General features: G+C 41.0%; 1 protein-coding gene, 2 long non-coding RNA genes and 1 other non-coding gene across 9 annotated transcripts in view; 2 read left to right on the top strand and 2 right to left on the bottom strand.

The window, feature by feature from the left end:
• SEMA5A (semaphorin 5A) overlaps nt 1–12,880 on the bottom strand; it is a 332,344-nt gene extending 319,464 nt beyond the window's left edge. The window contains exon 1 of one of the 6 annotated variants that reach the window (XM_040548220.1): nt 12,644–12,880. The gene's annotated coding sequence lies outside the window, so the exon portion shown is untranslated. Of the gene's footprint in view, nt 1–10,236; nt 10,488–11,168; nt 11,192–11,611; nt 11,964–12,226; nt 12,394–12,643 lie in introns of those variants that run through there. The other 5 variants (XM_040548219.1, XM_040548221.1, XM_040548224.1 and 2 more) reach the window with 5 other exon arrangements.
• A 58-nt stretch (nt 12,881–12,938) lies between these two features.
• LOC121065405 lies at nt 12,939–17,782 on the top strand. The gene is made up of 2 exons (XR_005817039.1): nt 12,939–13,078; nt 16,614–17,782. It is a non-coding gene; the product is annotated as an uncharacterized LOC121065405 (long non-coding RNA).
• Nucleotides 16,456–16,524, top strand: LOC121066721. Its single transcript, XR_005817941.1, has one exon. It is a non-coding gene; the product is annotated as a small nucleolar RNA SNORD123 (small nucleolar RNA).
• LOC121065406 lies at nt 17,406–22,533 on the bottom strand. The gene is made up of 3 exons (XR_005817040.1): nt 22,524–22,533; nt 19,330–19,334; nt 17,406–17,543 (listed from the first exon to the last, which is right to left on the bottom strand). It is a non-coding gene; the product is annotated as an uncharacterized LOC121065406 (long non-coding RNA).
• Nucleotides 22,534–22,787: the final 254 nt, after the last annotated feature.

The raw sequence follows: 22,787 nt of genomic DNA, 5'->3' as shown, positions 1-22,787 counted from the left end.
TACAACTCATTGTGACTTCTTCTTCACAGCTAGAGACATCTGCACTATGTTAAGTTAATAAAACTACCTTTGAAAGATTTTCAAAACGATATTTAAAGACACGGGGTGGGAGCGGGAAGGTCTGGACATGCTGACAGTGGAATAAAAAAAGCTATACTGCAATTCTATTATCTACAAGTATGCTTTGTATTATAGATAATTTAAGCAAACATTATGTGTTCTATATTTACCATAATTAATAAGTCTCAGGCAGAAGTCCACAGCCTATTTAAACTGTGACCCCATACCAAACAGAACCATAACATTTCATAGGTCTTCTGCTGATAGTAAGCTCACAGGTGACAGGACTGGCTAATCAATTGCTTTAGTAAAAACAATTGCCTTCCCCCCCCCCACCTCTCCTTCCTCTTCAAGGATAGAATGTTTAGAGTCTGGCCCTGGGTTACAAAGGAACGACGCTGAACCAAAGATCTCTCTCCAAGAGCTAAAAAAAGTTATTGCCATTTCACACTGACTTCTGGAACCCAAAACAGATAACCAATGCCATCCCATAAATCAAAGCATGTACTGAGAGTGGCCTGTATCAGTTTTAAAAATTAACTTGTTTACCTCCATAATCTCAGATGATCCTCATAAATGATAGAGTTCTACTGCAACACATGTAATAATTCACAGAAGAAACACAAAGTAAAAACAATCTGTATGGCAAGTTCATACCTGGAGGACAGCTGAAAGCCCCGTAGATCCACAGCCCTTCAATGTGCAAATGAAAACAGTGCTCATTCTCAAAGCTGGTGACATTACTCCAGTTATCCTGACCCAGTTTTCCAATTAAAGGTTCAGTTTCTGTAATTCATATTTAGCAACTCCTCCTGCATGCCAATTATTTACATCAACACTGCCATAGAGTTCCATGCAGTTATATGTGAGATGTTTAACACAGAGTTCCTTACATTAGCTAATTGCATACCTTTAAGTACTTAAGGAGTATAGCAGCAGTGAACACAGCAGCAACCTGGTTACATGACCTACTCAAGAAGGAGTTAGGACTTATGAGCAGCCAGGGCAAGCTGAAGAGGAGCCCAGGGCAATGCTATGAGATTGAGTGGAGCACAAGGTACACTTGTGTGGAGGAAAGAAGGAAGAAACACTTTCACGATTCTGCAATTGCCCTTATCCAGCCTTCTAGCACCCACCACACTGTTTTCATACAACAGTTTTGGCTCTGGTTTCTTCTGAAACTTCCCATTCCTACGCATCCAACACATCCTCTCTCCTACTTCCTCTCCCACCTCTTACTTCTACCAGCTGTTCCTCCCACCTTGCCTGCTACCTACCTCATTATCTTTACTCCCTGAACGAGGCATTTAAAAAACACACACCCAACAGCAGTTGCCCTTCTTTGTACTGAGCTTCATGACATGGAGCAGCAGGAAAAAGGCAGACAGCAGCATGGATGCAGGCAGGCTACTGTCACTCCTGCTTGTCCAGAGACCAGCAACCAGAAGACACTCAGCATGGGCTATGGGAATGCCAGAAAGGTGACCTACCATGTCTTGGATGTGACAGAGGTAACAGGATCCTCAGCACACCTCCTGATTTCTAATTCAAGGCTGAGCTTGCAAAGAACTTGCTTTCAGAAACAATTTTACCTGCTAGGACACCATCTTGGCTGACTTGCTAGAGAGCAAAAGCAGAAAAAAAAAAAAGCAATTTCACCAAGATGCAAAACTCACAACAGGCTTTCACCCTTAATGCATTAGTTGGGTTGGGATCAACAAACTAAACCACCACTGCCATTCAGACCATTTTATTTCTACACAGAATAGAATCACTTGAGTATCTAGAGAATCATTAGTTCATTAATTCCTACTAGAGGAATGCAGAAGTGCCCTGGCCTCCCTTACATTAGGCAGTGTCCTACACATGGCAGGTCTAGCAGAATTAAGCCAAATTATTAAACAAAACAAGGGATATTCCAATTGTTTTGCCTGAAGACATGCACAAAGCAAAAGCAACTCTACAGAGCATAGAAGCTCATTTTATTAATATTGCTAAATATATAGTATATACTAGAAGTTAGATAGCAAACCCTGTAGAGCATACATTTCCAAATTTCTTTGGACCATGAAACAGTGTCAAAGTTAACTCTCAATTTTCCACCCTGCTTCATTAGTATTATGCAACCTCATCACCTAACCTTTAACTGAGAACCTTAGAAAAGCAACATACTGCCATAGATTATCTCCAGTAATAGACTTCTATCTATTTATCACACTATTGGAACTACAGCTGCAGTTGTAAGGGAACAGAAGGTGGCATAATCTGAAGGATTTTGGAGTTAAAACATAAGTGTACCTAAATCTTACATAATAGATGGAGTTAATCACAGCCTGCAGCAAGAATGCATGGCCATATACACCGTCAAATCAAAGGCAAATTGGAGAATTGCTTGTACTTAAAAAGTTTTTTTTTTTTTTTTTTTTCATGAAAACTGATAAAGTATATCAGAACTTCAAACTTCTATGTACAATCTTATTACTGTAGCCCAATTAGTTTGGCCATGTTCCTGGTCTGAAGCTGTTCATTAATACAGCTTCATAATTTACCAGAATCCTACTGTTTCACTAATATCTTCTAAATCCAGCCAAATCACATCATGGCCTTTGCCTTTAAAAGATCTCATGATAGCCATTGTGAAGTATTAATTTAAATTACATTTCTTTTGTTCATTTTTCCCCTTGCTGTTAAACTAAAGTTACTCCATTCTTCCCTGCACTCCAGTTTGCCAGAGAAAAGTTTATGAATTTTAGATAGTACACGTAATCAATATTTGATGCCAACATTTCTTTGCTCTTCAAAGAGATGAGCTCTTCAGAGCTCAGACTAAAACTATCAGAGCAGCGTTCTGATCTCTATTTCAGTTCACTTTGTCTTTTGGCATAGTCTTGTGCACTATCCACTGGACTGAAGCTGACCAGTTCTTTCCTTCAGACAGGCTTGTCTGTCCTTCCACTATCATTTGCTTTTGTCTGGGATGCTACTGCAGCATTTTGAGTCAAGAAACAATTTGGGTATACAATCTAGCCAAGACTACTTTGTGACAAACTGGAATAGACCATAAAAATTTGGACAAGGAGGGTGCATGCGTATGTATGTAAAGATAACACGTACACACAGAAACGCAGACTATACATATAGGAACTGGAAAATAAGGTTAATTTTGACCATGCATACAATAAGACAGAAAACAACTACAAATGTTTTTGGCAAACATTTCTTTAAGAAACTACGAATGTCACAGATACATTTTATAATTAACATAGAGTTTATACACCGTAGAGAAGTTTTACTGTCAGGAGGCTGCACTATTACAATCCAGTCATCTAACTAGAATAATTCTGGACATCAAGCTCCATCCAATAATTCCTACACGAAAGTTATTGCTCACATGAGTTTTGCTTATTATACCCTAGGTTTATTAAAATATATTTTTCAAGTTTTTAAAGTACCTAACAACTCTCTAATTTTGCTATATGGATGCATTATACTTAATCTTCCTTTGATGTTTCAATCTTGGGCAAATCAAACAAATCAGCTGAAAGACACAGGCAGCTTCTGGTCAACAGAAATGCTAGAGGAAGGGCAACTAGCTAGTGTCTCCAGCTTAACTCATAAAACACTGCATAAGGCACCAGAAATGTTATTTTTACTTCAACAGTTCTGGACGGAGTGTATCCCACACTTCACTTCATGTTCTGAAGTGCACTTGAATTCACTGGAAGTGGTCACTTTACACAAGCAAGTACAGACTTCCTTGCATGAACGGGGAGTCCAACAGCAGACACCTTGGGGCAAGAAAGAAACATCTCCATTCATTTTTGAACAGCCAGGCCTACCACCAGAAAAAACAATAATGGTAAATTGATGCAACAGCTTTCTCTGGCTGAGAAAGTGCTCTTGGGACAAAGAGAAAAAAAAAATACAGTAATCACCCTAAGTACTGTTATAATGGTGAGTACACCTTGGCAACTACTGCTGCAAAAAGAAGCTATACAAGACATTTCAGAAGACGCTAATGGCTTATTCACACACCAGTTACCATTGCTAAGGCTGAAGAGATTATCAACCAGGCCTGGTCATCACTTCTTTCCCAGTCAGTTGCTACAATAACACTCCCAAATTATTTTCAGTCACAGTATGATACGTAAACTTGAACAACATAATACTAAGTCTTGTTAACTCAAATCCTTGTGACTCAGTCATAAAAGTAAGTTTCGTGTAAGCGTTTCAGCTCACATAAACCTAATAGTTGTACGATTAGTTATACAATGATGGAAATCGACCTAGATACTATCACGAACTTGAACATTTTTTTCTCTTCTTAATGTCTTGAGATGCAGGGTGGGACTAAAAGTACTTAACATCCAACAACGTCCAGAAACAGCCAGACAATTTTTCCTAAGATCGCTCATATCACTTACCATCTATCTGTAGGTTAATACAAACATTCACAGAAATACTGCTCTTCATATGAAGACTGATTTGTGGAAAATTTTTTTCCTTATGTAGAAGCAAGAACATTCAACACATTATCCATGATTTCTTATAAGGCTTGGAAAGTTTTAGTCATCAAATAAGCAAGAAGGAAACAAGGGACTCAAACATGCCACAGAGCAACACCTCCCACAATGAGGAAAGAAGGTAAGGAAAGACAAGATTTCAAAAAGTGAACAAGATCTGCTGGTTAAAACCAAAAATCTCTAGATCCTCAGGTTTCATTTCTAATCAAGTTTCCTAGACCTGATCTAGTGCTACAGATACATCTTTGAAGGTGTCAGCATGCACAGAGAGCACAGAACAGCTGTGGCATCAACTGTTGAATTTGTTTCAAATGCCAATTTCAAAATTGTCAGCATTGGCATTGCTAACAATTCAGAGCTCACTAAAGTCAAGATTACTGAAAGTAACAGGAAAAAAAAAGTCTATTATAATGTACTTTTACATGGGGAATGTTAAATCTACAAATTTAACGATTTGACGTGCAATTATTAACCAAGTCTGATTACAGCAAATAATTCACAATACATCAAAATGGTAAGTCAACCTCATGAATAGTTCTTTGCAAACAAACTGAACTCCCTATATCTGAAGTTATGAAAATACTGCATCTCCTTGTATTAAAGCGTTAGTAATATATCCCTACAAAGTAGTACTTAAAAAGAGACTTCTAAAAAAAAAAAATTACAATACAGCACCTCTGCAGTTGAAATTCAAGAACAAGCTTTGTCATCCTATAAAAAGACGTGTTTCCTGAGAGGCAGAGAGACCACTGTGGACAATGTGTTCATATAGATATTCAAAGGAAAAAATAATACATTGCTCAAGTTATTTTAAGAGCACTTCATGATTTTAGGTTTGAGAGAGAAATACAAAGACTCAAGTCAAATATCAGAATTAAGTGTTTACCCGTAGTTCAAGCCTGTTTTTCTTCAAACCCTGATGCTGATTTCCTTGGCCTTCAGTTTAAATAAATTTGCAAAACAATTTTTCCTGCCAATTATAGATGAGAGCAAAAATGGCATTTTATTCCAAAAGCTAGTTGCAAACTCACTTGTACAGAAGATAACTGAAGGAAAAAAATGAGCCCCTCCACCCAGACCATAAATTTAGTTTAAAACAACAGACAAGCACCACAAAAAGAACAGTGATTCTGATGTAGAGCCTAGGTGTCGCTTTTTGCTATTGTTGCTAGCTACCTTTTTTTTTTTTTTTGATTACTCCAGACAAAGGATGATGCCAAGGGTGCACTGCTTTATGTTCAATTTTGAAGTCATATCTAGTTCTTCAGGTAAGGAGTCAAAGTTTATGCAGTCACAAGAGCAACAGAAGATCATTTGGAAAATTTTGCAATTCAATTGGACAGTTCAGGTGAGCCTGTAGACCCTGACCAATCTTTACGACAAGTCTCCAGGGCTCACGTTAATGGCATTTTGGGACTCATACCCACATCCATCAAAAGCAGCTTTTCTCCTCACAAACTCTAACTTCTTCACCAATCACACATCCCTAAATCTGTATGCATGACCTCATGCCTTTGGCAAATCAAAGTAGATTTTCAGAACAGTTATGTCGTTTTATGCTACCAATTCCAGCAGAATCCATTATCATTTCTCAACAGAGTAAGGTCTGACAGACAAGCTCTGGAAGACTGAGCTCCAGTTTTTAACAGGTTATTACCCTGAATTTCTCCTTTTCCTGACACATTCAAGGGCAATGCAATGAGGCATTGCATCTCAGATACCTCAGTCCTCAGCAGATGAATTTAGACTTCTGGTGAAGACCAGCATATGTCTGGGTCTCAGTCCGTTTGCAATCTGCACAAGAGAACCTGTAGCATCACATAAAAATAGTGTAAAACAAGGCTATATCAATACACTTTAAATGACTGAGGCAAAATCTCCCAGAATTCTTCTACCAGTACTAAATTTCATTGTTATTTGAGGAACTAATCGTAATTTTTTATCCACATACCCAGTTTTCCTCTCCCCTCCTTTCTCCTACGGCAATATTCATTCCCCACCCTCAGTCATGCTGAGATCAGCGCCTATGGGGCCTTACTGAGATCAGCAGCCACGGGTACTTGAAAGAGGAAGAAAATAAAACATTTTTAAGAGGATCCATTCCCTAATATTGCTTACAGTACAGATCCACACAAAGAGTTACTTCGACACAACTAAAAGGACCCAGTAGACAACTGAGTGACATAAAGACACAGAATAGCAAAGAATGACAAACTACAACAAAACTCTCTTACTGAGAGTATTCTCTACCTATAACTGCCTGCCCTTGGGGAACACAGCACTCAAGGACCGCCAGGTCACAAGGAGAAGCTTTTATTAGAAGACAAAGTTTTTTGTTGTTGTTGGTTTTTTGTTTGTTTGTTTGTTTTCTCTCTCTAAGTATTTTAGCAAGCAAGAGAGGATGTGGATTTACAGCATCAGAAACAGGTACAATAGACACCAACACTACCCACACCAACTTTAGCTACTTCAGCTTCGCAGCTAGCTCATAAGCCTGACTGTTCAGATGACTAGCCTACAACAGGATGACATGCCTTGAAGAGCACCGTCAGAAAACAGCCCTCTCTGTTCCTTTCCAAAGCTGAAATCCTATCTGTCGGCTACACTATTGGTCCCACAGTGCAACACTGGTCAATACAGCATCAAATGCTAATAGTGATTTTACTATTATTTTGTACACTTACTTTCTCCTAAACATTCTTATTAAATATTTTGATGTCATTGCTTAGGAAAAAAAAAATGCTTAGAAAAAGCGAGCAAGGAAAAGTACAGACTGGAGTGAAAGAAGCTAGATAAAAATTAGAATCCTACCACCACCATTGTTTTTGATAGTAATCCAATAAAATAACCACATAACCCTACTGTGAGTTCAGTGTAAGAAGCAGAACAAGGTATAACAGACGAGAACATCAATAACAGAACCCAGATTAAGGGACACACCAGCCCAGATGCACTGGTGTTTTTTGAAGAACCTGCCAGGAAGCCCATCACAGAAAAGAGCAGCCATTGACTGCACACAAAATGCAATCCCTTCCCACAGCCTTCAGTTTTGACCCTGACTTAGTAAAGAAAGACACACAAGGTAATACACGATGTATCCTCTCGTAACTGGCAAGGCCAGGAGTTTTCCTCAGTATTCAACATTGGTCCAATTGCACTTCTATTGGACAGGGTCAATAGAAAGGGCTCCATCCTGTACGCCTACTCCCACACCAGGCCATTTCAGTAGACGTCGTACAGTAAGCTTCATAATCATTGGGGCCAATGCAAATGCTAGTGGACTTCCATTAAAAACATATCACTGAAATGATCCAGATTATGAAGAAGGAAAAAAAAAAAAAAAAAAAGGAGTTTCTGAGGTTCTGTGCTCTGTTTTTTCAAGCATAAAAACTGCCTGATCATTTTTTTTAAACTACAGGACAAATATTCATTCACATACCTTTGCCTGTAGAGTTCCCCAGCAATAGAAACAAGTGATTCAGCAACAATGGTACTTTAGGCAAGAAGAACTGAGCCCAAAATTATTAAAGTACTTTCCCTCTAGCTATACCAGACTTTTTGTTAAATTTAGTGATTGTTCCTGATTCACAGTTACAGCTAATTCTAGTCTGAAAGCACATTTCAGTGGTTCTCTGATCTTCTACCTAGATTCAGACAAGGAGGGCAGCAGAGAAAGGAGCTCAACGGTGACATTCAGAGAAGACGTAGGGAAAAGAAAGTGGGAAAACTCCACAATTTGCAGTATGGCCCATCTCTTCAAGACATCCAACTTGCATTGTAAGCCAAGCCTGCAGCCATCACATACACCCAATGAATGAGTTGGAGTGTATTCTGTAAAGCCTCAGAAAGCATCCCCAACATTACAGAGACACAGGACAGCAACAGGCTGCATTTCAGCTTTCTTAAAATTATAGTTTCTGTAAGCTTCTCCTAAACCAAATACTGCTAACAAGTTGCATGTTACTGTTCGTCTAGCAAGGCGTTCAAAATCAGTAAGATATATGCCAAAGATTCACAGCTATTCAATCAATGTCCTCCAAGTGAAAAAAAATCCATTACATTATTGGGTTGGTAGAAACCCCAGTCATGAAAATACTGACCAGTTCTTTCAGTAATGGAAGATCCAACAACTCCAAGGTATACTGGAGCTCAGAGAAATGTCCTGATTTCAAAAATGGGAGGAGTGAAAATCTGTGCCATTTTGTTATTACACAGAAATTGAATAACACTGATGAGCTCAACAGAGATAAGTTTGGAAGTGACAGTGCAGCTGACTTGTTACACAAAACTTAAAAGTCTGCTAAAATAAATCAAACTCGTTGAAAAGATAACCTTCAAAAAGATGGTTTTGAAATTTGAGTTAAACTCAAAAATTTCATCTGCAAAGGCCTCAATGCAGACTTTATGCCAATTCCAGCATTCTGCTACCACCACCGACAAACATCAGCTCCTTTCTGAAGTTACCTGATTTCCTAATATACTTTGGGAAACAAATACAGCTTTCTTTCGAAGTGGTCCCCGATTTTATTAATGTATTTACATAAAAATAATGAGTATAGAGACAGAATTGATTTATGCAGCAGACAGCTGGACTGTGTCAAAGCACCTCGGAGAAGAGGCAAATTTGAGAACAAATACATTAACAAATCCACCAAACAGCAATAGATTTACATGCCTTATACTTTGGAACATACATTTCTAGCAAAATCAAGAGCAAGACACTAATTAGGCTGCAGTTTTGCGGTCATTAACTTGGTTTACATTTGCTATCTTCCTGACAAACATTAGCCAAATGCGCTATACTTCAATGCAACCTGGCAAAGTTCTTAAACAAATAATTTGACACACTTATGAAGCAAACTAAAATAAAATCCCCAGTCTTTTATGAAAAATGTTTGCTGTTTTAGCAGCAACAGCTTTAACAGCATACTATACCTAACCTGCATGATTCAAGCTGTGAAATTCAGCAGGTTTCTGGAGGAATTACAGAGAGCAGACTGCCACCTGTCTTTTACAGGTCACAGCTGCAGTGCTGCAGCCTCCAAATTAAAACTAGCCTACCAGAAGCAGTTGACAAAAGCTACATATCACAGAAGGGTTTGTTTGAAAATTGTTTGATAAAAAGACAAAGCTATTATTTTGAGTCAGCTACAGTTTTACCACACACATTAGGTGAGACCAAATGTCTAGTTTGTAACTTGAACGAGGAACACGTACACATGAAAAAGAGGATAAAAGGATGATAATGAAGAGAAACAGACTGATTGACAATAATTTGGAGAAAACTTAGCATTGACAAGAACTCCCAATAAAGATCTCCATAAAACCATGTCACAGAACATTAGAACTTCCTCAACGCTGCTTCTCATAATTACAGCAGCAACAATACTAATTTATCTCAGAAGCTATAGCAACTTCAGAGCGTGTATTACCAAGTATTGAGATGATATCAAAATTTCATAAACCAGATGTTAAACCTACAGCTACGTCTCATATCACTGCTACTCATAATTCAGTCGTTGCAACATATTAACTAATTACGAGGTACTGCCTCACGCTAAGTAACACGGAATCAGATTGCACACACACCCCTAGTAGCAACTGGCAGTACACACCTCCAAGAAACTGATAGCACTATCAGCTAGCCACTTACGTGTCATCCGACAGCACAGAAATGAGCCCTGGCAGCGCCCAACGAGGCAACCCTCAAATCGTAGAGCACGGACAGGGTCTGCCCCTGCTCGACCAGGAACTCAGCTGTTCCTGCGCTGAATTCCTTCACACAACTTCTGACACAGAGAATAAAGTTTGCAGGAGGCTTCGGTCGTATTTCTGTGATTTACAGCTTGTAATAAATAGTTTACTCACTGGAAAGTAATGAACTTCATTCAGTGGTAGTCCTGTGGGAGGGAAAAAAACACCACCACCAAGACCAAGGTTTTTTCCTTCTGAAAACAGCAGGAATAGATAGTTACCACCCTCTGCATGCCTGCCCAACAGGAAATCAGCACAACAAACCTGCTATAACCAAAGTTTATGGATCATTACAAAGTGCACAAGCACTCCTACTACCTGCAAATATTTTAAGAAAACAGCGCTGGTTAAAGATTAAAAGCAATAAGACACTACTGATATCAATGCCTTCAGCTTTCTCAGTCAAAACAAAACTCTGTTACAACATCCTAAGGAAGGTAGGATACAACTTAAGAGCAAGCATTTACACTACTTAGTTCAAAACAGTATTTTGTGTTTATGAACTGCCACCCTCCGGAGCCAAGCCTTTGCTCTCAGCGGGACCTCTCGCAGCTGTTCAACATTAAAATGAGGAATCGAGATGAACCCATTAGTAAGCGTAATGAAGTTAAATGCTGGCCAGGAAGGTAGGAACACAGCACAAAATACAGCAGGCTACCAAAAATCTCTCTTACCAGACTGAGCACTTAAGGCCATATCTTAGCCTTTACAAACAGCAACGCACTTTTGATCGAGTACCCATTAGTCCCTCCATGCAAAGACGTGACATCACCGAGTTCAACAATTCTTAGTTAATCAAACTTTTCTAAATTGTGTCAGAGCCTTACTTACTTACCAGCCCGAAGATGCCAAAAGTGCTACAGTTAAGACCCGAGTGCAAGTTCCATTAGGAAAAAAAATCTAGTTATTCTAGTTTCACAGAGCCCTGGCTGGGCTAGCACTATCCTAGGCTTGATAAAAATGAAAATTAGAAAAGAAGCGTTTTGCTTTCAGAAAACACGCTCTTGTAAATTATCCTGAGGCTGCTCAAGCACGCTATTATACTATAACAAGTTTTCAGTTTCAGGATGCTTTCCTTGGCTGCAGTCTTGCGGATTCTCTCTTTGCCAGGGCGCGTTTACGTGCAGGCGCTGGCAGCAGGGCACGGTGCGTTACGGGGCCGGGTGCCACTGACCGTTTCCCCCCCCCCCCCCCCGGGAGGTTATCGCCGCGACAATCGGCCCCGCACACTTCCATCTGGACAGACACGACAAAGCCTGACAGCTGTCATTTACCCGATGGAGTAATCCAATGGAGCAATCCTCGCGAAATTGAAGAGCGATAGAGCGCACCGGGGCGCCTCCTGCGCGGTTGGGGAACGCCAACTCCGAGGCTGCACTTCGCCAAGTGCCAAAATTCAGGTCCGCCCCGGACCGGAGCCTCGCCAGTTGAACACAAGTACCGAGGGACACCCCAGGAGGATAAAAGTCCGGGGCCGCCCCGCTCGGCCCCGTTTTCCTTCTCCGGGACAAAACCAGCGCAGCCTTTAGGGGGAACCCTGCTCCTCCTGGGGCTTAGGGGGAAGCTGCGCCGGGCAGTGCCCGGGGAAAGCCGGGTGCCGGGGGGGCTCCGCTCCCCGCCAGTGCCTCTCCGCCTGGCCCCCGGCTCCCCCTGCCGGAACCGGCCGCTGCGGTTCCCAAGAGCCCACCCGGGGCTCCTGCCCCCCGGGGGCGCCCCGGCAAAGCGAGGGGCTCCCGGGCAACCACTCCTGGGGGTCCCGCTGCCGGCACCGGGGACGGACGGGGGTTTTGGGGGATGTGCCAAAGCATCCCCGCGCCCCTTCCCCGAGCTCCGCACCGGGGGGATAGGGACCGAAGGGGACCGGGTGGGTGTCTGGGGAGGGGATTTACCTGCAGGCACCGTAGGGCAGCACCGTGCCGACCACCACCACCGCCGCCGCGCCGTGCCCCGCTCCCCGGCGCGGCGCCGCCACCGCTTCACGGCGCCATGGCCGCAGCCTCTCCCCGCTCGCCCCCACCAAGTTCGAGGCGCGGCCGCCGCACCCCCAGCGCCCCTCGGCGGGGCGGAGCAGCGGCAGCCCCGGGGGGAGATGATGCTGAGGCCGCCCCCCCGCCCCTCCCCGCCCTCCCGCTCCCCGCCTTGCCCCGGGCACGGAGCCCCCGCACCGTTCCCCCCCCCTCGCTCCCCCTGCTCCCCCCTCCGGGCCAGCCGAGAAGTTGCAACCGGTTGAGCGAAATGTTTGCGCTTGGGGGTTTGGTTTCTGCGTTTTTGTTTTTATTTTTATTTTTTTTTTCCCTTGCACTTACCGCAGCTCAAAAAGCATGCCCCGAGGCTGCTCCCTGCGATCGGGTCTGAGAGCAGGGGCGCCCCAGAGCAAAGCGCAGCAAACGCTGGCGGTGAGGGGAGGGCAGGGATTTGCCTCGCCCCGACAGGGGCAGCTCCGGGGGTGCTGGGCTCCTGGGGGGCTCCCAGCCCCAAGGGGCTCCGGGGGAAGCGCTGCAGGGAGAAGTGAAGGGGAGGCAGGGGTGCGGGACCCCCCAGCTCTGCCCCGGACCCCGGGGGTCGCGGAGCCCGTGGGCACCGGGAGCCCCGGCCCCTCCGGGGCATTTTTGGGAAGAATTAGATGGTTTCTCCGCCCCTTCCCCTGGAGCACGGAGCGACGTGTCAGCCCCACAGGGTGCCGGAGAGGGCCGGCGGCGTGGACGGGCCGGGGAGACGTGGCACCGAGGCATCTTCCCCAGGTACGTGGCTGAGCTCCCGTTGCGTGCCTTTCGGTGCAGCCCGCACATCTGTATTAAAGCTCAGGGTTGTTTTCGTTCGTCCGTATGTTTTAATGAATGCCATCAAAGCTTTTTTTTTTTTTTTTTTTTTTTTTGCTTTTTGCAGCGAGACCTCCATTTAGACGGCTAAAAGCAGTGAGAGTTTATTAAAACAAACAAAAACGTGGAATTGATCCACGCTAGAGTAATCCCATGAAAATATACTTAATTAAAACAGCTAGAGTCAAAACTTATCTGCGCGCCAAAATGTTGCAAAGCCAAAGAGCTTGAAACATCCAGCTCAGGAGAGAATGCAACTTTGGCTACATGATAAAAGAAACTTTTTCAAGGAGAAATGTTAATGAAAGTTTGTAATTACCATTAAAAATGAAGCTCAGGAATTTGGAACATCCTTACTGATTGTTTCTTGGTATGAAAGAAAAAAAGGCACAAAAAATACCAAAGGCCAAAATTTTTTTCCATCACAGTCATATAACCCTGAGAGTCAAGGATGTTTCCTTAGTTATAACGATACTGTTCTGTAAGACAGCAATGTAATGCATATTTATGCAGCATCACTTTCCTGTGAAATTTCCTCATCTCTAGAAAATATTTCTAAGAATCCATTAAACAACTGAAAAGTGCTATCAAAGTAACTGCAGATATAGGATGATTCATATACATACCCCATTAACTTGTTTGCTGTGTTTAAGATCTGTCCACATCAGAAAGTCTCATGTTTTGTCTATGTCTTCATCTATTACAATAGCTTTAGACTTTTTCTTTTTAAATAGGAGATACGTTTGCTCTTCCAACTGCTGAAAGAAATATATATAATATCATATTATATTATATATATTATATATATCAGTATATATATATATACTGATATATATATATCAGTACTTCAACAATGAAAGCTAGGGACAGTGTAGGCAAAACCCACTGCCAGAAATAAATAAATAAATAAATAGCATTCTGGAGTGATGCATACTTGCACACTTTAGCCCCTAAAATCCCTCTGCAGTTTGGCTATGAAAGAATGGGTACGCATGTTAAAACAATAAATAAATAAATAAATAGGAGACTTTTATAGCTATAATATGATACCTGGTTAATGATATACAGTTTGACCAAAGAAAAATTACATTGAAATCATACTTTATATCAGCTCCAGAGGTTTTAAGTCATGTGCTTTATAACTAACCACCAATCTCAGGCAAGAGCAACGGTGAAGTCAATGATTAATGATATGCCACTTGATTTTACTTTGAGAAGCTCATGGTCAAAGATCTAAGATGTACGAAACTGGTCACGAGATCAACCATATTTGAACTAAAGCTACCAAATGTAACATAATTTAAACTCTATGTCTAAGTGCAGAGTTAAATCAGATGAGTTGAGAGAGCAAGACAAGCAATTTTAGGCAAAACAATCCCCAGACATACTATAATTATAATAAACCCATGCAGTCAGGAGCTAGTTCTTTGGATGGTGTCTGTACAGGTACCTTGCACCATGGTGCCTCAGTCCCAGGCTAAGCCTCTATGTGCTACTACACCTAAAATAAGAAACGATACCCTATTGTAATCCAGATGTCTTATGCTGAGGACAGGGAAGAAAGAAGCAGCTGCTGTATGATCTAAGGAAGAAAAAAACCTTCACAGGACCAAGACCCAGTTCCATCCGGCCTTCCTTCCAGTATGGACCTCCTCCTCCTCTGCCCTCTATTTTCCTGCCATTATATTTCTTGCTGACACTAATTCTTGATCCTTGCTCACAAGAAAAGAGAGCCTCGGATGTTATAGGGTGGCAGCATGAAGTCAGACAGTGCAGTTGGAAGAGGAAAGGCTGCACAGCAACTTCAGGCTTTCGTCCAGCTTGGTGGGAAGCCAGGTTTCAGCTCCTCCCTGTGGTGCCAGGATATAAGGAGCGTTAGAAAGCAGCAAAGGGGGTGGATTTCCATCTGTTCAGGTAGGAAAGCCACAGTGTAAAGGAAGGCCTGTCTCCACACTACTCATCAAGAGCACCTTGAATAGGGTTGTCTTTCATCATTTAGGAAAACACGGTCAGGCACTGTAAGCACAAAGTTTAAGTTAGGTTAAAAGGAAAAAAAAAAAGAGGGAAGGAGGAGTTAGCTTCAAACTAAGCCTTGAGCTGTGCTCTATGCTTCAATCATGGTGAAAATCCCAGCTTGCTTCACAACACCAGAGTTCAAAGGCTTTATTGCCATTGCATTATTATTTTTTTTTTCACTCCATTAGAAACACCAGTTGTTGTTTGTTTTGTATTTTTCAATCACATCATCTGCTACTCAGAAGAAACTCTCCTGATAACTGCAAACTCCCCCGAGCAGACCAGCAGGAGCACGGCACACGTGAACCCTCTCCCGAACCAGTTCTAAAGAACCCAGTGTCTGTTCAGTCCTGTATCTTGAGTCCACCTCGCTTATGCAGCCTTGCTGAGAGACCTGTTCATCAGGTCAACACTGCTGTCTCTTCCTTCTTTCCCACTGAGATACAGTAAAGCATTTGGCCAGCTGCATTTCCACGGTGTGAGCCCTCTGCATTCCCACCTGTGTTTGGCAAAGTCAGCCTCCACGGCTGGATCACCGCGACTGCTGCATTTAAATGTCAGGGGCTTCTGCTGTTGTTATGTGTAAAACCGCGAACATCTTTTCCACCCCAGGAAAGTAGGTGACCCAGTGAATGGAAATTTGCTATCCTCAGGCAGTTCCAGCAGGGAAGTATGTTGTTAAAAAGCAGGACAGGCAAGGCTATAGCCATGTATCCCTAGCACCATGTTCCCAGTAGCAGACATTAGACAAGTTCAGACTGAGCAAAAATTGTATTTGTCTTAGCAAAAGACACCGTAGCAATACTTGCTTTAAATCACAGGGAAATAAATGTCAGAGTTGCAAACTCTCTCCTGTTTTTGTCAGATGATTGTCTCACATTATGTGCTGTATCTAAAGGTTACGCTGTCTAGCAGCTGTAATATCTCTGAGTTAGGAACAGTGAGATGAGATTCTAAATTACTTGACTTTTGAGAGCTAGGTGTGCTTCTGATGAGTTTTTATTTACTGTTTGTGATCAAAAGAGAGAATAAAGCAGTATTTCTCATGGTATTTGTATGATTAAGGCTCTTTATAACAAATGCTTAAGGTGATATTTTCAACGCAACTATAAAACAAACAAATGTGCACTTGCATTTATAAATGTGTTCTATGAGCTCATTTTTGGTAATTGCTTCTTTCTTTTCATTAAAGTCTCTGACAGATAAGGCAGTTAAAGGAGTTGTTATATCAGCATTAAATAAGGGCCGTCTAACTTCAAGTCCTTAAAAGCAGTCGGATATTTGGTGAAAATGATGAATTCTGAGGTACTGACTCATGTGACCTGAAAATGCCATCCATTTCCTGATTCACCTTCATATCATCTCTAGGAAAAGAGGAATATTTTACAATGAATACCTGCAGTCAAACAATTTTTTGTGTCTGTGTTTTTCTATCTTTCAGCCACTTCTCTGAACTGATGTCTTCAAAATGAAGAGCAAGAATGAAGGTGAGGAGGTCCTTACCTGCGAAGGTGAAAATGAAGAACGCCTTGGATAAATCAAGAAATGCAAGGAATAGAAATAATAGGAAATATTTATAACTCTGGTCTCTTAAATAGGCCAGAATTTGGACTGAATTTATGAAAAGTTACAAAGCTACATAGAATCAATTACATTTGAATCCAGATTCAGGAATTTTTTATTTAATACATTATAAAGATATCAGTATGTCTTTACCTCTCCTTTGGATGATAATGCATTCTGTTGTCTTCAGCCTTGCACAGATTTCTTATATAGGTTAATTTAATTTCACCTTAATTTTTTAGTTGTTAAACCCAAGACACCTCCTTACATCAAGCTAGGGTGTGAATTTAGCAATCCATTAGTTGGTTCCTCTTGTCTGCAGGTCCATGATCATTAATAGTGGAACCCTGTGTTTCTATGTCACCAGCAGTACGAGTGGGATTTGGACAAGGGGTACATACATATGAACTTATCACTGACAGATGTTGAAAGCACATAATATAGAGCTTAATTAGACTTCAGGCTTTTGTGCTGGTCATTTAGGGGCAGTGTGGGTAGAGACGATACTTGGCATAACTTCTGCCTTCACAGAATTAGAACATCACAAATTTTAGAAGAGATCCTAACCAGCTGTGTAGCCCTCATTCTCAGGCAGTATTTCTGTGGCACTCTGATGAAGCATTAATAGCCCTAAATCTGATATCACCCATGAAAGCACACCAAACAAGCAGTGAGCGGCAGGCAACTAGGAGCACTGTGTGGAATGGGACAGCAGCAATGGAGGTTACAGGTCCAATCCTAGTGATATTTTCCACTCTTGCTCCTACACTCTGTTCAGTTGCCTGTAAGGAAAAAATAAATAAATAAACTGGGTGCACTGGGTGATCCTAATTCTAGTGCTACCTAACACTTGAGTGTTTGACTTCTTGCCCTTAGCATTCTGCTAACATCAGATGTTGGGTATGAGTTGAATTATTAAATTCACTTAATATTGCTTTCCATAGCCTGAAACAGTTGTAATTATCAACATTATTTAAATCAGATACATTGTATTCAAAATGTTTTAATTGATTTTCTTTGTATTTTGGTTAATAAAAACTGCTCCATTGAAAATACTGTGGGTTAATTATTTGTAGTTTTGGCTGGACAAATGAATAGGTGAAAGAGACTGCTCCAAAGCACAGAACACCAAGCCTGAGTCAGCCCCAGGAACTCAGAATTTGATTCTCCAAACCCAAAGTTTCAGAAAACAAGCCTCCTTCCGAAAGACTTAGCAGGAGGAGAGATGTTCAGCCATACTGTCACAGAGCAAGAACCATTGTGGGTTTTTTTCCAGTTATCCCAGCTCCACTGAGGTTACCGAGGTTTTATTTTTTCTACATAAGGAGATTTGGAGTTCATATAAGAGACCGTGTTAGATTAAAGAAACTGAAATTAAGTTAACCTTGTAAGTCCATCATTGCGCTTTAAATACTACCAGAAGACACAAAAAGGAGACCGAGACTATAATGTGTACGCACCTTGAAGTACCTCATCTCTAATGGACTTCCTCTATTCAGAGCAGAAAGTGGGGGCCTTTGAAGGGGCAAGTGTGTACACCAACCTACATATCAAAATAAGGCTGGTCACTGTTGCTTTCTTCATCAGCCATATGTTTACAAAGACTTCAAAGGCTGAAATTTTTAAATTAGTTGTAGCATAACAAAACCATTAATTTGCATTAAAGTGACAGATTTCAATTGGTTTTGGCAGCTGTGGACAGACAATCTAATTAAAAAGACAAGAGTGAGGCAGACCAAAAATACATAAGAACTACATGGCTAGTGCTGTTGTCTTTATTCTGATAAACAATTCCTTCTGTTACCAAAAAGAGAGTGTTAAAAACAGGACTCAGTCAACAAGTCGGGGGGGGGAAACTTGCATGATCTCAACAAAAAAAAACGAGTCAAAAAATAGAATTTTCATCCAACTGCAGCCCAAAGCAAGCAGGCACTGGACATTGTAGGTGATTGGCAGCTTCTGTTTGTGGCATGATCAATCATCTAGCAAAAAAAATAAATAAATCTATTCATTAGCATCACGTTTGGGAAGGGTTTTATGAACCAATTTCTCCATGACACAGAAGCAAATGCAACATTGTAACTGCTGTATGTGGAAGCAAGCAGCTCGGTGAGAAGATCTACTGAAGCCTGCATTCCCTAAACTGTCTTATGTCTGAATAGTGAAACCCTGAGAACCTCCTGCTTTCCATACACTCAGAAATATGTGCCCTACACCTTTTTTTATTAGATATATTATTTTTCTGAAACTACAGCAACAAAGCAAATATGTATGCCCAAAGTATAATGAAAGACCAGCAAATAAATATGTTCTATCATCATCTGTGTTCTCCCTGATTTCCCTTCTTCTGATTTGTGAGGCACCACTGTAAAAGGCAGGGACAACAAGGCCGAGATTTTTGTATAGGATAGCCACATGTAGTCAATCTTTTTAAAGAGAAGTGGTCTCAGTAAGCAACCTCACTTAGAGGAACTAAGCAGAGAGCAGCTCCAAAATACAGCTGGTAAGTTTTGTCACCTTTTTGCTGGTTCAGGAAGTTCAGAGTAGTAACTCAGGTTTGGTCTAGTGTATTAACTATTGGTTTTCTAAACTACTCAAACTGTTAGGGTTTTTTTTTTTTTTGGTGGTGGTGGTGTGTTTTTTTGTTGTTGTTGTTGTTGTTAAAGAGGGAAGAGATGTGCTACAGTTTGAGGCAAAATGCACATAATTTGGAAAAGTTTTTTGTGACCATTTGCTTTCAATCTGCTGCTGTGACCAAAAGAAATTTGAACTGATACAATACGGCTGTTTATATAATTTTATTTCTCAACATCTGAGGAAATTACAAGACTAACATAGTTTCCAAATACTTCTATTCAACGTTTAACGGCTGATGTTCCCAGGGTCAGCAGGCATGGAGCTGGGATGGGGAATGTCTGGACATTCTTTACAGCACAGTACCAGGAAGAGCCTTCACATGGCTAACTCAACAGAATTTTTCTTCCCTGCTAGATGCAACAAGAGCATCTATAAACATTTTTGAAGTTTTGGTCAAGAGCAAATACTTGGCAAAGATTGTTCTGACTTCACTGGGACTGAGAACAGGTTGTATCATTTCTAGGTTGATATGACCAAAAGCCTTTTAAGGAATCAAAGCGCCTACATTTTCTTGCACACCAATAGGATTTGCAATTAGAGGAACATTGTAGGTACTGTAAATAAATAGAGCTCAAAGTTCCCACTATATTCAGTGACATCTTGAAGTACATTGCAAGTCTTAAAAGTGACACGGTGTGAAAAAGTACCATCTAAGACTGAAGCAATTATATTCTGCTTGGAATTCTTTATGAATAAACTGACAAAACAAAATTCAAATGCATATTACATATAGCAATATGACTAAAGAAATCAGCAAGGAAAGACTTAAAGGGTAGCAAAATACTCTTTGGATTTCTTAGCTGACAACAGGAAAGCAAACCATACTTTTCTCATTTTAAATGATGTCTTTCCTTTCAGTTCTAGTATTCAGATCACTTAGTCAAAAACACAGATAAATAACCTGTATTCTATGTTTGATAACTGTGCGACACCAATAGTACAGTTTGTTTTTTATCTGTTTAAGAGCACCACAATACTGGTTGCTGCTGACACTGCATCATCATCTATAAATACCATGCCCTGGAAAACAACAGAAGAGTTGATGTCTCTGTGTGCATTCACTCACATTGTTCTTAGCACAACAGGACTCTGGTTTGGCTTGGATCTACCACTGGGTGTTACTGTTACATATATAATATATAATTGATAACAGTCCTACTGTCTGATTGAAAGTTGCATGCTGTGATTACCTGGGAACGTTGTTAAACTCTTCAAATGTGATAAGAAGAAGCCATAGGTGTTTAGATACTAAGGAGAGATACAGAGATCTGAGAGTCCTACACCACCATCAGGATCTAGGAATGCAGTGTTTAACTATATCGAGCTAAAAGGTCCTTAGGGGACATTTGGTTTCTCGGAAATTAGCTACCTGACAAACATGTCTTTTCTTGGTACTTATTTTCTCCTCTGTCTTATAACTCTCTTCCCTGTAACTGAAGGAAGTGCTGAAGGAATAAACAAGTCCTACAAGTCCTACTAATTGTTTTTTTTCGGTTGTTTTTTTTGGCGGTAAGATTATAAACAAAAACACATTTGACTAAATCCTGTGGAAAATGTAATTTGTTATGTCACAGCAATCACTCAGCATGTGTGCAGCTGGGTTTGATGATACCAGACCCTGCTTGTTATAAAATCAATACCAATGGCCTCAAGAAAGGAAGGGAAAATGAAGAAAGACTGATGGTTTGTGGGCTTAAACCAGTTTAGGTCATTGGGAACTAAAAGGGAATATTTTAACTTGCCAATGAATTACTTTTTCAATGCCAAGACCAAGGAGTGGAAGCCAAATTAATGTCTTCCATCTCATTTCAGAAACATTCCATGTCTTTTACCAAAGTCCTTTGGATTATAACAGAATAAAGAAGGGGGGAAATGTTGTGCTATACATATATATATATATATATATATATATATATATGAGAGCATAACAAGTACTAAACACAGGATTTGCAATGAAGCTTTCCATAGGCCAACTTTAATTCCACCCACTCAAAGGGAAGCAGTACACCACTTCTAAAAATTAATCAATGCCCTATTTATTTGTGTTAGTTCAATTCAAGGTGACCTTATTAGAAAAGCTCCATCTTGGAAAAATCCATGATTGCCTGGATCAAAACAGGAAAAATTTTATTCCTCCAAACATTTATTACTGCCAGCATAACACTGAAAGCATAGCAGAAGTACTACAGTCACAGTGCAAACAAGTCCGATGCCCATGGGACCCCTCTGAGACGTCAGCCACTAATGCTGGACCAGGAGCTCTGACTGTGCCATTGCTCCAAAACCACTTTTCTCTAAACACTGGGTGAACAAGTGTACAATGGTCTGCAAGTTCTACGAAGTAGTAGTAACAAAGGCCAATATTAAAAGAGAATCGTAACTCTTTACAAAGCTCCCCCTATGGCATCTCCTGATCGTGCTTTATAGCTGGAAGACTGAGGACTCTAGACCAAGCTCAGCTCAGCTCCACAGTTGAAAACCAAGAGCAAAGAAGGAAAACCAGAAACTCTTAGCAGAGTATATACTGGTGTGGGTGCTCACTTCTGTTTTGTGTTTAGGGCCCAAGCACTACTTGGTACAAAGGAAAAATAAATGAAAGAGAAGCAGAGATTAAAAGCAAGCAGATGAAGAAAAACATCGAGGTACAAAAAAGGAAAGGGTAAAGAGAAAGCAAAAAGGCAAAAAGTTGGCACTCTTCATTGTATCAACAAAGTAATAAATGTCTCCTCAGAACCATGCCCGAAATCCACCCATCCTTTCCCCAAAAATTATTCAGATAGACCCTCACTTAGAGCACTCAGAATCTCTAGTGTAAGAGACAGGATAGGGCAATAGTCCATCTAGCCCAAGTATTCTGTCTCCGATGTTCTCCAATTTCAATGCTTAAGGAAAAGTTTAAAAAAACTCAAACATAGAGCTAGCCTCCAGTGATTTATGACTTATGGACATCCAGCCCTTCGTAGGCTTCCATTTCCTTAATCTATTCTGGGTGGGGATTAAGGGGATGGATAGCAAAGCAGATGTTGTCATGGGTGTCAGCTACTGACTGTCCACCCAGGATGATGGCACAGATTAGCTATTCTATGGGTAGTTGGGGGAAATCTCGGGATTGCTTGCCCATGTCCATATGGGAGACTTCAGCTTCCCAGACATAAACTGGGAATATCATACTGCTGCAACAAGGCTGGGAAATTCCTGAAGCATGTTGAAGATAATTTCCTGTCACATGCAGTGAATGAGCCAACAAGGAAAGAAGCCCTGCTGGACCTGCTCTTTGAGAATAAGGAAGGCATTTTGGGAGAAGTGACATGACAACAGGTGGCTGTCTTGGTGACAGTGATCACGAATCAGTTGAGTACAAAATTTCTTGTGTAAGGAGAAAAAAGGTCAACAAAGTTTTTGCCTTGGACATAAT

Source organism: Cygnus olor, chromosome 2 (genome assembly GCF_009769625.2).
Source record: "Cygnus olor isolate bCygOlo1 chromosome 2, bCygOlo1.pri.v2, whole genome shotgun sequence".
In the NCBI taxonomy this organism is placed as follows: domain Eukaryota; kingdom Metazoa; phylum Chordata; class Aves; order Anseriformes; family Anatidae; genus Cygnus; species Cygnus olor.
Note: the sequence above shows the minus strand (reverse complement) of the source record. Positions and strands in the feature narration are given on the sequence as shown.